The 15473-nt window shown below is 45.1% G+C and overlaps 1 protein-coding gene across 3 annotated transcripts in view; it reads left to right on the forward strand.

Annotated features, from left to right (window-relative positions):
• The window catches only part of SIK3 (SIK family kinase 3), a 632054-nt gene that overhangs the window by 390074 nt on the left and 226507 nt on the right, over nucleotides 1-15473 (forward strand). The window lies entirely within an intron of this gene.

The following is a 15473-nucleotide window of genomic DNA, read 5'->3' on the forward strand; positions in this document are numbered from 1 at the left end:
GGGAGTGTTTATAATACACAACCCTAGCCGCAGTGGACAAAGGAATACTGTAGATAGGCAAGATATGTAGACAACCTGTGAAATACAGAGGCATGTAGGTGTGTTTGCAGAGTTCTCAATGAGAACTGAGGAAAGAAAATGCATTTAAATAAAGAATTACACCATTTCATTAGTGTGAGGCCTGAGAAGGAATGGCTGTTCTGCCCACTGACCGGAAAATTGTGAAAATGTTAGTTTTGAAACCACTCCGGAATTGCAACACAGCACTTATGACTTACTGTCCATAAGCCGTGACTTCCGGTTGGCATGTGTGTTTTTGTGAGTTTTTTGGACTTTCGTTCTGGCACAGGACACCATTCTGGTAGTAAGTTCATTAATAGACATGGAGTATTATAATCATAATATATAGTAACGTAATGTAGCATTTGCAACCCATCTGCTGTGTACCTGTCGCCTCCATCAAAATGCTGTTTGTACAATGGTAATATATGCAAACAGTAGTAATATATGCATCGGACAGAGCTGGTCTTGCCCAATTCTAGTACCGAATAACTCCGGATGGCATGAAGTATAATTGTGAATGTCCTTGTCAGGCTCCAGGCTGAAGGGTTGCTGTAGTGGGTCCAAGCAACGTGAATATACAGCCCTCTACACCGTCACTTTAGCAGTCCTTGTGTAAGAGACATTGTTTCCCCTGACCTATTTCCCCCTACCTAAAACCTGTCTAGGGGATTGGTCATTCTTCTCCTAACTGCCACTGTCCCTCTGCCTCAGGATTTATCCTTTAGTTTCTGTGGGTAGTCCCACTTGGTACTCCATAGCGTGTGAGCACCAATGGCTGTAAACCGTTTGTATTGAGCTGCTAGGAGCACCCACAGCACCACTTTAAGTAGATATGTTTGCATCAACCATCTTATGTCAATTTGTTGTTTTCAACTGGTTCTGTTGTAATGGGCATTAGCTCTCCAGCGTTGGGGGCCCAATCAAGGCAGTGTTTCTACTTAGCCAATTCTTGTGCATACATTTGCCAGTGACTCTGTTGTTCTTTTCAACACGCTATAATGTTGTGCCCATCCTCAGGCCTGGCACCTGCTTTTAGTCATTTTTTTGTGGATATTCAGTACCACAGATTCCTCTCCAGGTGCCAGACTGGATCTGGAAACTTTTTATAGCCTTGCTTCCACACACTGCTAAGTGGCGCCATGATAGTTCCTTACTGCTCTGGAAGTGATGGAGCAGAGTCTCATATAAGCACCACGCTTGCGCTCTGATGTCAGTTCTTTCTTGCCGCGCCTTCTTGCTGTTATCCAGAGCTTCCTTCCCAACGTTCTCATCATGCACCCGGACTCTAACCCAGTACCTCTGCTGGGTCGCACCAATCAGTAGAGGCTGTACTATCTTTTTGTTTCTGATTCTGATCCTATGCCAGAGCAGAGGGCACCCCATGATGTTGATGATGATGGCTTGCTGCCCCCTCACCATACTGATGATTCCTTATACATTGACATCTTGCCTACTCACCACTTGGGCCACCAATGTAATAGAGTAGGTAGTTTGCAGTGGTGGTCCTGGAAGGCAGCTGAGGCATTAAAATTACAGCTTACCCTCCTTTGAGAACAAAAGAAATGTGCTAATAGGTATCTTATAGCCTGGGCCAGCTGGTCCAGAGCCCTTGCTTTCTTTTAACGATGCACTCACTGATATTCTTATGGATACTTGGTTGAAGCCTTTTTCTTGCCAGCCTGTAAATAGTCAAGTGGGCAAATGTCTGTGGCCAGTGCCTTTTGGCTTAGATTTCCTCCCCAATCACATTTTCTTCCAGGTAGGGGATCCATCACGTCAGACAGATCAATCTTGCAAATTGTTTGGAATGGCTATGCTCTACCTTATCTTTCTGCTCTACCCATAGGGGTTCATTTGTATAAAAAAGAAAGTGCCGGGGCTCTTGTCAGGAGGACTCTTCCACCAGTGCATTTCTTCTGTTAGCACTGGCCAACACAGAACCATGAAACCTGCAAGCGGGGAGAGGATTGGTCACAATCGCCAGAGCTGCTGACCTCTGAGCTGGGGAACCAGGTTCGAGTCTCGGCGTCGGTTCAACATCCTGTGATTCTGGGCAAATCACGTAATCTCCCTGTGCCTACCAAAAATTATTGTGTTCTTAACTGGTTCTCAAGCGCTGGAAACCACAGTCTCAAATTAAGCAATGCCTGCCTACTATTCCTCTCACACCAGAGCAGATTTACGAGTACCTGTTAATTCTGTAACAGGAGGTATGGCAGTTGCTCCCTGAAGGTGTCTTCAAAAGAGTTTTGGACTCGTAAAGGGGATAGGGTTGTTATTCTTCCTATTCACTGGCTACAAAGGAGGACAGCGTCTTAGGCCTTTTCTAACCCTCTGGCCTCTGAATGCCTTCCTATGGAAGGATGCAGTCAACACGCTTACTCTGCCCCAGATACTGGCGATTCTCAATCCAGGTGACTGGATGGTGTCTTTGGACCTGCAAGACGCATATTTTCATATACTAGTCCTGTAATCCCACAGTTATTTGCGGTTCAAGGTAGTCTAGGAGCACTTTACCATGCTCCCTTTTGGCCTCACCAGCTCCCCTTGGGTGTTAATGTAAATGATAGTGGTAGTCGCGGCCTATCTTCGAATGTTAGGGACACCTGTATTACCATACCTTGGCGATTGGCTGTTGAAAGCTGGCTCGGCACAGTCATTCTTGGACCACCTCTGGATGATGGAAGCTGATGTACCGCCTTAATCCTGACTAGATATTTTTGCCACCGTTGAGAAAAAGCAGTGTCAAACACTCAATAGAGGATACATCCCAGCTGGAAAGGAACACATGACTCCTGCACTCCTTTCTGCCACTCCTGCCCAGAGTATCTGTACTCCCATCAGACTGCCCCTTTGCGAGGATCTCCTGTCTCAGCAGCAAGACAAGGTCCTCCACCCAAATCTGCACAATCTACTCCTGCATGCATGGAGATTAAGTGGCAGCAGTTGACTGCATTTGATTTGCAGCATTTGGTGGATGTCATCTTTGCTACCAGGCGTCTGCTCATGACGTCCTTTTGTGCCGGGAGCCAGGACAAATTTGTGACCTAGTTTGGCATTTGCAAGACTGTCCGTTTCCAAGCAAGCTTATAGGATGTTCTTCTGTTTGTTTTATTTTTAGCCCAGTAATGCAACATTATCCTTTTGTAGTGTCACATTGTGGTGAACGTTAATGGGTCATCCACCATGCTGGAAAAGAAAATGTTTCTGGGTAAAACACCACACACATTTTCTTTTCTGAAGTCAGAGTTGGGGGCACAAGGAAACAGCTTCCCTCCTGTCCGAAGTTCATATTTTTTTTTTTTAGTTTTGCTGTGACTAGCAGCGCGGTAATGCCACAGCGAAACATAAGGGAAATACACTACGTCAGTGGATCAGTTTGCTTTCACTTTTGATCGGATGCCGTGGGTACATTACTATGTGCTCCGAGCACCTATCAAGACAGAGAGGCAGCTTTCTAAAGGGAATAATATCCCATTTCTAGTTCTGTGTCTCCCTAGTGCATCTCTGTTAGGGCATTGCCTCGTGGACAGGATCCCCAAGCAAGGATCCACTCCACTCCACTGGGCACCAGGGAATGGCATCTTTACTGTTTTTGCTGATAGGATGCATTGTGCTGTGCACCCCAACAGGAGTAATAGTATTTGTGCTATCGCTGGCTGGCCAGATTGGCAGTGTTTACCTCATATTGCCCCTGGGATGAGGGTAGAAACCACACTAGAACACCAGGTAATGACATCTTTACTTTTTATTGTTAGGGGTGGGGGAGGCACATGGGGTGGGAGGTGTTGCGAGAGCCCAGTAGCCCCAGGGAAAAATGGTTAAGAAAAAGGATTAAAGCAGCCTGCCAAGGCATCATACTGTGCCACTACCACAGAATGGTCATAATAGTCCTTCTGTGCCCTTCCCCAGGGTTGATTGGAAGTTTACCACTGGAGCACACAGCATCACCATCTACTTGGCAAGTGAGAAATGTGGGCTCTTTGGGACATAGTTTTGACATGTGGACTGGCAGAGTGGGTGAAAATCCAACTTTTCACTTACTTGGAACGCTGAATGGCTGCACTGTTTTGGCTCTAGCTTGACTGCCACGTTTGGAAAACTTCCAAACTCTGACATTTCTGTAAACTAGACCTCCGGGGGAGCTTATTGTGGTGTACCCTATGTTGAATCCTATTTTACCCTGCAGGGCATTGTTGTGTGGATTTCATTATGTTTTCTTACTCACAATGCCGTGACAGACATTGTAGGTTGGAAAACATTGAACGATCCATTCAAGACACATCACCCTAGATTTTCCAAATGTCTGGGTTTGGTAGTTACCTGGATGGCGGTTGAGCCTGGACCCTAATAATGCAGCTACCTCCATCGCCAAAACAGGTCTTTTGTGTTTTTTACAGGAAATGTTGAGGTGACCTTTATGCTTTTTGGGGTCTTTTGTGTCCTGAGCACTGTGCCCAGCCACTGAAGTAGGGTAGAGTTTTTATCAAGAGAAGTGTTTGATCACAAAATATTATAACATTTGTTATTATGAATTGAATTTCTCTCCATGATTGCCTTCCAAACGTTAGCCCGTTGAGCCATACGTTGTTCGAGCTATTCTTTTATCAGGCAATCAGTAGGAATTCAGTTTTTAGAATGTTAAGCATGAGGTGACTGTTGGTCAGCCATTGCTGTTTTCAGAAGGGTGCAGTTGAGCAGTTTGGCGTCTTCGGGAGAGGACATTTTCATATACAATTGTGTATCATCTGCATACGTGTGGTAGGGAATGTTTGAAAGCTTCAGAAGTTCAGTAAGATGTTCCATAAGCAAGTTGAATAAGGTGGGTGAGAGTGTGGATCCTTGAGGTACTCCAATTTTGACTGGTGAGGTGTCAGATAGGGTATGATTGACTTTGATTCTTTGTGCTCTATTTAAGACGGGCCAGATAGTCCCATCCTATTCTCAAGAAGGTCAATCATATAATATTTTTTGACCGTATCAAAAGCAGAGGAGAGATCAAGTAGTATACGTAGGTAGGGTTTGTTCAGGTCTAGGCGTCTCAGGGTGTCATTGAAAATGTGTGTTAGAGCAGTTTCAGTGATATGACCGGTTCTGAATCCATATTGGTGATGATCAAGGAGTTGAAATTGCTTAATGTAATTGCAGAGTTGTAGGTGTATGTATTTCTCTAATCGCTTTGCTAGTGTCGGGATGTTGGCGACTGGGCGTAATTACTGAGGTCAGACAGGTCCACATTTGTTTTTTTTTTGGGAATAGGGGTGACCTATTCTCAGTGGCGGGTGGAAGAGAACGGGGGTGGTGAGACCGGGTTTTAATTTTTTTTTTTTTTTAATCTTACCTTTTCTGATGCCTCTCCTCCGTCTCCGTTTCTCTTTCTGACCCCAGTCCAGAAGAAGTTGTAGGGAGCACCCCGGCACACAGGCTTCCCTGTGCCAAAAACAACGCTGCAATGCAGCGTTGTGATTGGTCTGAGTGCCGTGGACCAATCCAATGAGTTTTTATTACACAGCACTTTTTCCCCACATTTTCAACAAAAAAACGAGTAGTGCTATATATTGATTATATAGTTGGTTCCCTACAGGGGAATCCACAAGCCCTGGGTACCTTTAGAATACCCAATATGTTGAAAAAGTCAGAGCTGAAACCTCTTTGGTGAGATTCCATCAAATAAATCCTGTTCAGAGTGATACATTCTGATTCTCAGGAAGCAGCAAGAGACATCCTTCCAGTTGAGTGCTTCCCCTGCCCAGGTCTGACTGTACCTCCGGAGTGCTAAGGAAGAGAGTAAATAGTCAAGACTTATGGCAGTTAACTTGTAGCACATCAGTAATTCAGAGTATGCCTGCTAAACTTTCAATGGAAGTCAATTGAGACCAGGTGTTTTGTCCATTGCCAGGGCACATATTGCCTCACTTATTTCGTTACTGGATATAGGGGCATCCATCTCTTGTTGCAGTTCATAGTGGACGTGAGGTAGCAGTATTACATTTAGGAATCCGTCCACTCCACTCCACTGCACTATGGTTGGTGGTACTGTACAGTATTTCATAATATTTGTGAAACTTTGAATCTCAAATTTGTTGTGCAGGGATTTGCCTGGTGCGGTTTATATAGACTAAAGCAGGTTGTGTAGGTGTTCCTGTTAAATAATCCATGCCAACAGCGTGTTTGACGTGTCCCTCCCCTCTTAGTGGGCTTTGGGTGCATGCATGGCATAATTGATACGGTGGAGTTCCTCGAGTAAGAAATACTGCTCTGTGTCCGCAGCTTTTATGAGTGCCTCTGAGAGCAGGATCATATATTGGACTGCTTTCGAATAAGAATACCGAGTTTTCTACTGTTTCCAATTCTTTGTCAATGGCTTAGTGACAGCCCACCACCACAGTGGTTTCTAGTCACATCTTTGATTGCTTCCATTTCAGTTTCTAGAGAGGAAGTGGTTTTTCAGTTGTCTTCACAGTAGTCTCCAATTTTTCTGTGGGGCTAGTGTGGAAAGCTGAGTCCTTGTGCTTGGGTCTCTCTGCTTGGTTAAGATCAGAGAATGCCCCTTTCCCCAATTAAACCCAGCCTGCATCGGATTGTGATCCTAAATAGTTCTACCATGATAATCTACCTGAGCATTGAATGGGCGAATGGGTTTGGAACATGTAGTTCAGTCCAGCATAACGTGAAAGTCGTGCGGGGGAATACAATTAGTACATTTTAACCCCTGGGTTGTGTTGTCTCTAGGTCAACCAAAGACCAGTGTTCTGACCAGCTTGACAGATATGTAGTGTTGCGGTTTATGAGTTTAGCCTGGATAATTTTCTGGAAGAAAGGCTAAGAAGGCTTGAGCTTGAACATCAAAAAAGGGCTCAGCACTGGGGGTGGATAAAGCCTTAACAGCCAGGGTGTTAAAGGTTCTGTTTGAGGCATGTGAGCTGTAGATCACATGCTGTGCATAGCTTGCCATCTGGTGTTGGGTACGGATATTTGCACTTTGTTTTTCTTCGAAGAAGTCTTTGGAGTCACTAGGTTGGTGACTTCTTCTTTCGGTGATAGTGCGCATGGGCATTGACTCCATTGTTAGATTGTTTTTTCCGCCATCCGGTTCGGATGTGTATTGCTGCGCTCTGGTTTGGCACCGTTTCTCAGACCCCTTCGACGTGCAATCCACTACCCTCGATGGTATTATCGATCACGATTCCCCATTCTTCGCATTTTGTCTCAACTCAAGACAACTTCGATCGGAAAACTTGTGGCGGGCCGTAGGGTCTACCCACACCGACAGCGCTAGCATTCGATGGAACGGACTCCTTTCAAACTCTTCCCCGGGTGTCGTGCTAAAGTTCCACGCACCGACTTGCACAAAGTGTGCCACCTCTGCCTATCCCCAGAACATGACGAGAAAGACTCCGACGCATGCCGATCGTTTCGATCGACGAAGACGCTTCGTGACCTTCGGGCTCGACGTCACGAGATGCAACATCAAAGTGGCTGCGCACCAGACATCCTCGGTGAGGATTCCAACACATAACGTCACGCTCAAGGGGCCAAGGAAGAACAACATCATATCTCCCTGTACGAAGCTGACTCCGACATGGGAGAAGAGGAACAGGTTACTCCGGCTCAACGTACCGTGAGTAAAGATATCCTCTTGGCCTCTCAACAAACAAAGAAAAAGTCCCCGGTCCCACCTCTGCCTTCAGGCCAAGGTCGGCACCGACAAAAAGTTTCGGACACCCCGCCCCGGGACTTGGCACCGAAACACAAAGACCTTGTGGCTCAGGCTCGAGTCGGCCCCATATCGGTTCCCAACCAACACCTTTGGCACAGGAAGCCAAACCGAAACATCTCTCGCTGCCAATCCCATCGGTATCGAAAATTCCACCTTCGGCACCGAAAGCGTCGGAACCGAAACCTTCGATGCCAACACCGGCGAGTAAGGACAAAGACACTCAGTCTAAAGAACCTCGGCCCGATGCGAGGCCGTCGGATCCGAAGCAGAAAAAGCTGGTGATACACCCAGAAACAGGACATATCCATGCCACTCTTCCAAAAAAACTGAAAATAGACCAGCTAGAGGACTACCACATTCCTCTCAAAAGGAAAAGTGTGGGTACTAACCCTTCTCCACCTTACATTCCACTTCCTTCCCCTACTGATCCCAACTCACTTATTACACCCACAAATTCACCACCGCTATCACCTGACCCACAGGATGCCGGGGATGGGGATGAGGATCAAGATAGGCCACAGGACACTGACCCCTAAAAGGATTATCACACTGACACAAACACAGATAATGACCCTGATCTATATGCGTCCAGACCCTCCCCACCTGATGAAAACATTGGATATATTGAGTTACTTAACAAAGTTGCTCAATATCACGGGGTGGAGCTACATAAGGAGCCATTAGAAGAGGACTTTCTATTTGCGACCCTAAGTTCCACTCATACAGTGCCAATGCTTAAAGGCATGTTAAAGCACGCAGATGAAATTTTCAAAGATCTGTGAGGGCAGGAATAATCACACCTAGAGTGGAGAAAAAATATAAGCCTGCACCTATTGACCTCACTTACATCAAAGGTCAGTTGCCCTTAGACTCTAATGTGGTTTCCAATGCACGTAAGAGAGCTAACTCACAGACCACAGGTGAGGCCCCTCCTCCTGACAAGGAGTCCAAGCTAATTGATGCCTCGGGCAAAAGAGTAGCTTCTCAAGCGGCCAATTATTGGCGAATTGCTAATACACAAGCTTTGTTGGCCCAGTATGATAGGGCTCATTATGATGAGCTAGAAAAGCTCATGCAATTTCTCCCTGACGAGCATAAGGCTAGGGCTAATGATCTTATCCAGGAAGCTAAACTCATTACTAATACTTCTATCAGATGTGCACTAGACACAGCAGACACGGCAGCTCGTGCAATAAACACTAGCGTACTACTACGCAGTCATGCTTGGTTGAGAATCTCAGGATTCAAGCCTGAGGTGCAAACGTCCATTCTCAATCAACCATTTGATAAAGAACATCTATTTGGCCCAGCAGTTGATACCTCGCTGGAGAAAATGAGAAAAGACAGAGGTCGCAAAGTCCATGAGGGCTTTGCAGTCATCTACACATAGGGGCTCCTTTTGTCGCTCCTTTTACAGGGATGGTTCCAAGAATGTATCCACAGAAACTCCCTCCACTTCTTACAAGGGTAATAACCAATCACCCTCATCAAGAGGCTACTTACAAGGGTGTTTTAGCAGAAACAACAGGAAGGGAAGAGGTAGAGCCAACTCAACACGCACTTCCCCTGCAAACAAACAGTGACTCCCTTCAGGCACCCCCGAACATTCCATTCCTGTCGGGGGACGTGTCTCTCAATTCCTACCTGTCTGGAATTCAGTAACCTTAGACAAGTGGGTACTACAAAATATCCAAATGGTTACTGTCTGGAGCTTACAGACATTCACCCAAATATTCCTCCAAGAGCACATACAATATCCCAAGAACATATCACCCTCCTCAGACAGGAGGTTCTCTCTCTTTTGGAAAAACATGCTATAGAGCTAGTCCCCTTACAGTACCAATGGACCGGGGTATACTCCCTGTACTTCTTAATTCCCAAAAAGGATGGTTCTGTCAGACCTATACTAGACCTCAGAGAACTAAATCTATACATTCAGTCGGACCATTTTCACGTGGTCACACTTCAGCAAGTGCTCCCACTGCTTCAACAAGGTGAATTTTTATATACACTCTGGACTTGAAAGACGCTTATTTCCATATTCACATACACCCTGATCACCGGAAATACCTCAGGTTTGTGGTAGAGGGTCGGCATTATCAATTCAAGGTTCTCCCATTCGGAGTAACTACCGCAACCAGGGTTTTCACAAAGTGCTTGGCAGTAGTCGCAGCTCATCTAAGAAGACCAGAAATTCACGTTTTCCCATACCTAGACGACTGGCTCATAAAAGCCAGCTCGCAACAAAGTTGCCTACACCACACTCAAAAAACTGTGCAGCTACTCCACAAACGTGTGTTTTCCGTAAACCTGACCAAGTCTCATCTACAACCATCCAACATACAGGAGTATGTAGGTGCCACAATAAACACTCAAAAAGCTCTAGCATGTCCCAACCCAGCCAGAATCCGCAACACGCAGACTCTAATCTCTCAGTTTCATCCCCAACACTCATTATCAGCTCAAGTGTTAGTGCAACTACTAAGAATGATGGCGTCTTGCATCCTAATTGTACCTTACGCAAGACTTCAAATGTGTCCTCTCCAAGAATGTTTAGCACGTCAATGGAACCAGGCTCAGGGTCGGTTATCAGATCTGGTGTTGGTGGACGGCCGCACCCATCGCTCTCTGCAGTGGTGGAATACACAAAACCTTTCAAAAGGACGGCCCTTCACTGACCTGGTTCCACAGATAGTGCTAACAGCAGACGTATCGCTCACTGGTTGGGGGCTCATCACCAGACACATACAATTCAGGGCATGTGGAGCCTGCAGCAAAAGCAACTCCACATAAATCATCTAGAGCTGCTAGCGATTTTTCTAGCGCTAAAAGCTTTTCCAGTTCATCTAGTAGGCAAAGCTGTCCTGATCCGTACAGACAACATGACAGCAATATACTATTTACAGAAACAGGGGGGGACACACACTCGCACAAAAGTTTTACTCTAACTGGCCATCCAGTGGTCGGTATCAAAGCACGTTAGTGTGATGATATGCAATGTCTAGTAAGGGAGAATATAACTTCACCAAAAGGTGAGCAAGGAAACAATTCCTTTTGATTTAGGTACCCTCACACACCCTAGTGGTGTCATGCTTCATCATCGGGTCACCCCGACGCCTAAAAGTCGGGGTGGGCTCGACCACAATGTTGGGAGCTCTTTGAAGATATTTATAGACCAGGGGGGGCTAGAAATAAAAAACCTCAGGCAGATCCCCAGTATCCCTTTATTATTGGGTCTGTCTGGGTTATATAAAATAACTTAAAAATAGGGTCTTAATAGGAGTATTATGGTCCTAGGACCCTAATGCCAACATGTTTCAGTCCAAGTACGGCCATAAAGGTCCAGGACTTTCTTCAGGGCAAACGTGGCCTCCCTGGGAAATAGAAAGGAAATTCCCTATTCTATTTTTGATGCAAGGGCAGAGTAGCTGCTCCTTGTGTGATCGACTGATTGATTAATCCGTCATGTGCGAAATTCCATCTGAAAGAAAAGACATGGACAACAAAACAAACAACATGTATTTGTAGATTTATCTCATGGTTTTCCAAAGTGATGTGTCCCATAAACGTGCTTTAGGACAAAGAACAACACCAACAATTGCCGTGTGATTCTATAACATAGTGGTGTGTCAAGTCATGTGCCACTTGTAGCTGTATCTGTACGTAATTCATCAACGTGCCAGATGTATCGTGCGGTGGCGATTTTGCTCGCATCCTAACTGTTATTGCGTGCCAGTTAGTGAATACTATCAATGTATCAACACACACTCTCCAGCTATCACAGTTCGCACAGACCATCTGGACATGGGCCATACATCACAGAATGTTTCTCCTGGCAGCGCACCTTCCACGAGTAAACAATCATATTGCATTTCTGCTCACTCGTCAAAGACAACAGATTCACAAGTGGGAACTCCACCCTCAAGTTCTCCTCCCATTCTTCCAAATGTGGGGGTTTGCAGACATAGATCTGGTCGCCACAAATCTAAACGCAAATTGCCCAAACTTCGCGTCCAGACATCCACACCCATTGTCCAAGGGCAATGCACTATGGATGCATTGGTCAGGGATAGTTGCCTACGCTTTTCCGCCTCTCCCACTCACTCCATAAGTGGTTCGGAAGCTCAGACAGGCGTCCCTGACATTAATCCTAGTTGCTCCCACATGGGCCCATCAACCCTGGTTCACAAACCTGTTGGAGCTCTCAGTAGTTCCTCACCAAAAACCACCTCATTTCCAATCTGCTCACTCAGAGCCATGGAGAGATAAGATATCCAGATCCCAGTCATCTCAACCTTGCGATCTGGCACCAGAAATCTTAGAGTGTGGCTACCTTAATCTTCCGCCAGACTGCATAAACATTATCAAAGAGGCTAGACGTCCTACCACAAGAGCATGCTATGCAGCAAAGTAGAAGCAATTTGTGATATACTGTAATAACAATCAAATAGATCCACTGGACGTTTCACTTCAAAACATAATTTGCTATTTACTACATCTGCAGCGTTCCAATTTAGCGTACTCTTCCATACGCTTACATCTTGCTGCAATAGCTGCATACCTACAGAACAGACCAGATCTGTCTCTTTTTAGAGTGCCTGTCATTAAAGCATTTATGGACGGACTTAAGAGAATAGTTCCTGCAAGACTTCCACCTGCTCCAGTGTGGAATCTCAACATTATCCTCACCAGGCTAATGGCTCCACCCTTTGAACCATTGCATAGATGTGAAATACAATTTCTTACTCGGAAGGTAGATTTCCCCATAGCTATCACATCTCTGAGGAGAGTAGGTGAGTTTCAGGCACTAACCATAGAAGAACCATTCTTACAAATACTTCACAACAAAGTGGTTCTCCGGACCAACCCAGAATTTCTACAAAAGGTTGTTTCTGCTTTTCATATCATACAATCTGTTGAGTTACCTGTGTTCTTCCCTCAACCAGATTCTGTGGCAGAACATGCTTTACACACTTTAGATGTGAAAAGAGCAATTATTTACTATATAGAAAGGACAAAATCTTTCCGCAAAACTAAACAGCTATTTGTCGCTTTTGCTCCACCACATAAAGGCAATCCAATATCAAAATCAGGCATTGCAAGGTGGATAGTCAAGTGCATTCAAATATGCTATGCAAAAGCAAAAAGAACTTTAACAATTCCCACAGACTCCACTCGCATACTAGGGGCTTCAATGGCATTTTTAGGAAACATACCCATAGATGATATCTGCAAAGCTGCAACATGGTCTACACCTCACACATTCACAAAACACTATTGTGTTGATGTGTTAGCAAGACAAGCTGGTGTGGGCCAAGCAGTTTTACGTACACTATTTCAAACTACTGCAACAGCTACAGGTTAGCCACCACTTTGGGAGATAACTGCTTTTTAGTCTATGCACTGCATGTGATCTGCAGCTCACATGCCTCGAACGGAAAATGCTACTTACCCAGTATGTATTTGTTCTTGACATATATCGCTGTAGAGTCGCATGCGCCCACCCCCTCCCCGGGTACCTATACCTGTTGCAGTTACATCTTACTTAGATACATACATACATGGACATCTCTTACTACTCTTACTAACTCAATTAGCACCCTCTGCGGCAAACAATCTAGCAATGGGTTTGATGCCCATGCGCACTATCACCGAAAGGAGGAGTCACCTACCTCGTGACTGGAAAGACTTTTTTGAAGAAAAACAAAGTGCAAACATCCGAACCCAACACCAGATGGCGAGCTATGTATAGCATGTGACTCTACAGCTCTACATGCCAAGAACAGATGCGTACTAGGTAAGTAGCATTTTCCTTATTAGCCCTTTCAGCCTTACTACTTTTCCTGGACCAGCCGCCCTGATGTGATGAGATTTTTAAAAGGTTTGACATAACATTTTTCCTTCAAAACCATTTATGATGCCACAGTGGGACCTTAACTTGGTCTGGATGTTTCTCATGTGTATGCCCATCAAGCCGAAGCATAACTGCTCGTTTTGTCTCCTGGCTTTAAGGACTGTTTTACTCATTCCGATCACGTCATCGCATCGTGCGAGTGAACATCAGCCTCTTTTAATAGTACAACTGCCATTTAGAAACATTGTTTTGAACAAGTTGATGCTGGGTACTCAAGAGACATTCTTGCAAAAAGTCATGACTCCTTTCCATGTCAGGCAATCCATCACTCTTCTTGCAATCTTTGCTCCCCCACACCCTTTGAAAGAGGAGTAGAGGCTTTGATTGAGCTGCAAAAGGGCTTTCTTTTAAATTGATCGTACAGAGGGCCATTGAGTGACTTTTTGTGCGGTTCTCTTGAACAAAGAAGGGTAAGGCTGTGCACAAGAGTACCCTGTGGAGGTGGGTAGTCCTCTGCATTAATATCTGCAACACAATGGCCAAGCAGCAGCCCCACACAAACGTTTGACTGCCCATTCAACCAGGGCTAAGCCTGCTGCCATTGTGCTAGATGGGGGAATTCCTGTCCATGACTTCTGACAGGCTGCAACGCGGGCATCAGTGCATACATTTATGAAGAACCACTACCTTGACAACCAGGTTCGGCGTATAGGACTTTTTATCTATGCAGTCCTGCAAGACTTTTTGGTCTGAGTCCACTTCATAAAACCTCCGCCTGGGAAGGTACTGCTTTGGTACCTATTGTAAGATGGGAAATCTGTAGTTATAAGTATCCATGTGAAGAACAAGATACTTACCATTGGTAACACCAACTCTGGTGGATACTCTAACTGCAGGTTCCTCACTGCCCTACCACCTCCTCAATTTCTGGAGAGGCCTCTTTGCAACATCTAATTAGCTCCCAATTTATTATTCAGCGCAGTGGTACCCACAATTGTTCAAGCTCCACGTCTGCGGCGCACAAAGAGAAAAGGATGAGAAGTTGATAACAGCAAGCAGGTGTGGTACTTATATGCGGGTCCGTTCTGTCTCTTCGAGGCTGGTATTAAAACCAGTATGGCGCTGTGCAGCGCCACCTAGCGGCGCACTGGGGCATTGCTTTTATACGTTTCTGGATTCAGTTGCACCTGGTGAATTTTGCATGGTGAAGAATCTGTGATGATATATATATATATATATATTATTCTTCAGAAAGAGTGTTACCCAAGGTAAGTAACTTGTTCTCACTTCTCCAGAAAGGCAGGGCTGTGCTGCAGCAGGGCAGTGGGACCCATCATTATTTTACTTTTCAGTCGCGGTCCACAGATGCGAAGACTTGTTTTTTAAATTTTAGGTAATGGGTTATGATTTTAATAGGTCAAACAATCGAACATTTCCTAGACTGCGTGAGCGAGCACGGTCAGTGTGCAAGCCCACACGACTCGGTGTTTGTTACTGTTTTTATCCTTTCTCTGTTCGACAAACATTATATTTCTTTAAATATCAGCAAACTAATGAGTCATTGTAAAGCGCATTTACAATCAGCAATACTAGTGGTATGTTGCTCTCAAATGTGCTTTTAAATGCACCATGCCATTAATAATTGCGGCAGTGTTCTAAAAGTAAGAGAGTATGGATTCAGCACTCTCTGTATCTCAGTGTTACTGTCCAGAATCATTAGTTCTACTGTCACAAATGGGCATTTGTTGATCTAGTTAGATGCATTACATTGTCAACTAAACATAGTGAATGCAAAAAAAAAGCTTTACAAGCATAAGCACTTTGGACAGGCAGTAC

Source organism: Triturus cristatus, chromosome 3_1, assembly GCF_964204655.1.
Source record: "Triturus cristatus chromosome 3_1, aTriCri1.1, whole genome shotgun sequence".
Lineage (NCBI taxonomy): Eukaryota > Metazoa > Chordata > Amphibia > Caudata > Salamandridae > Triturus > Triturus cristatus.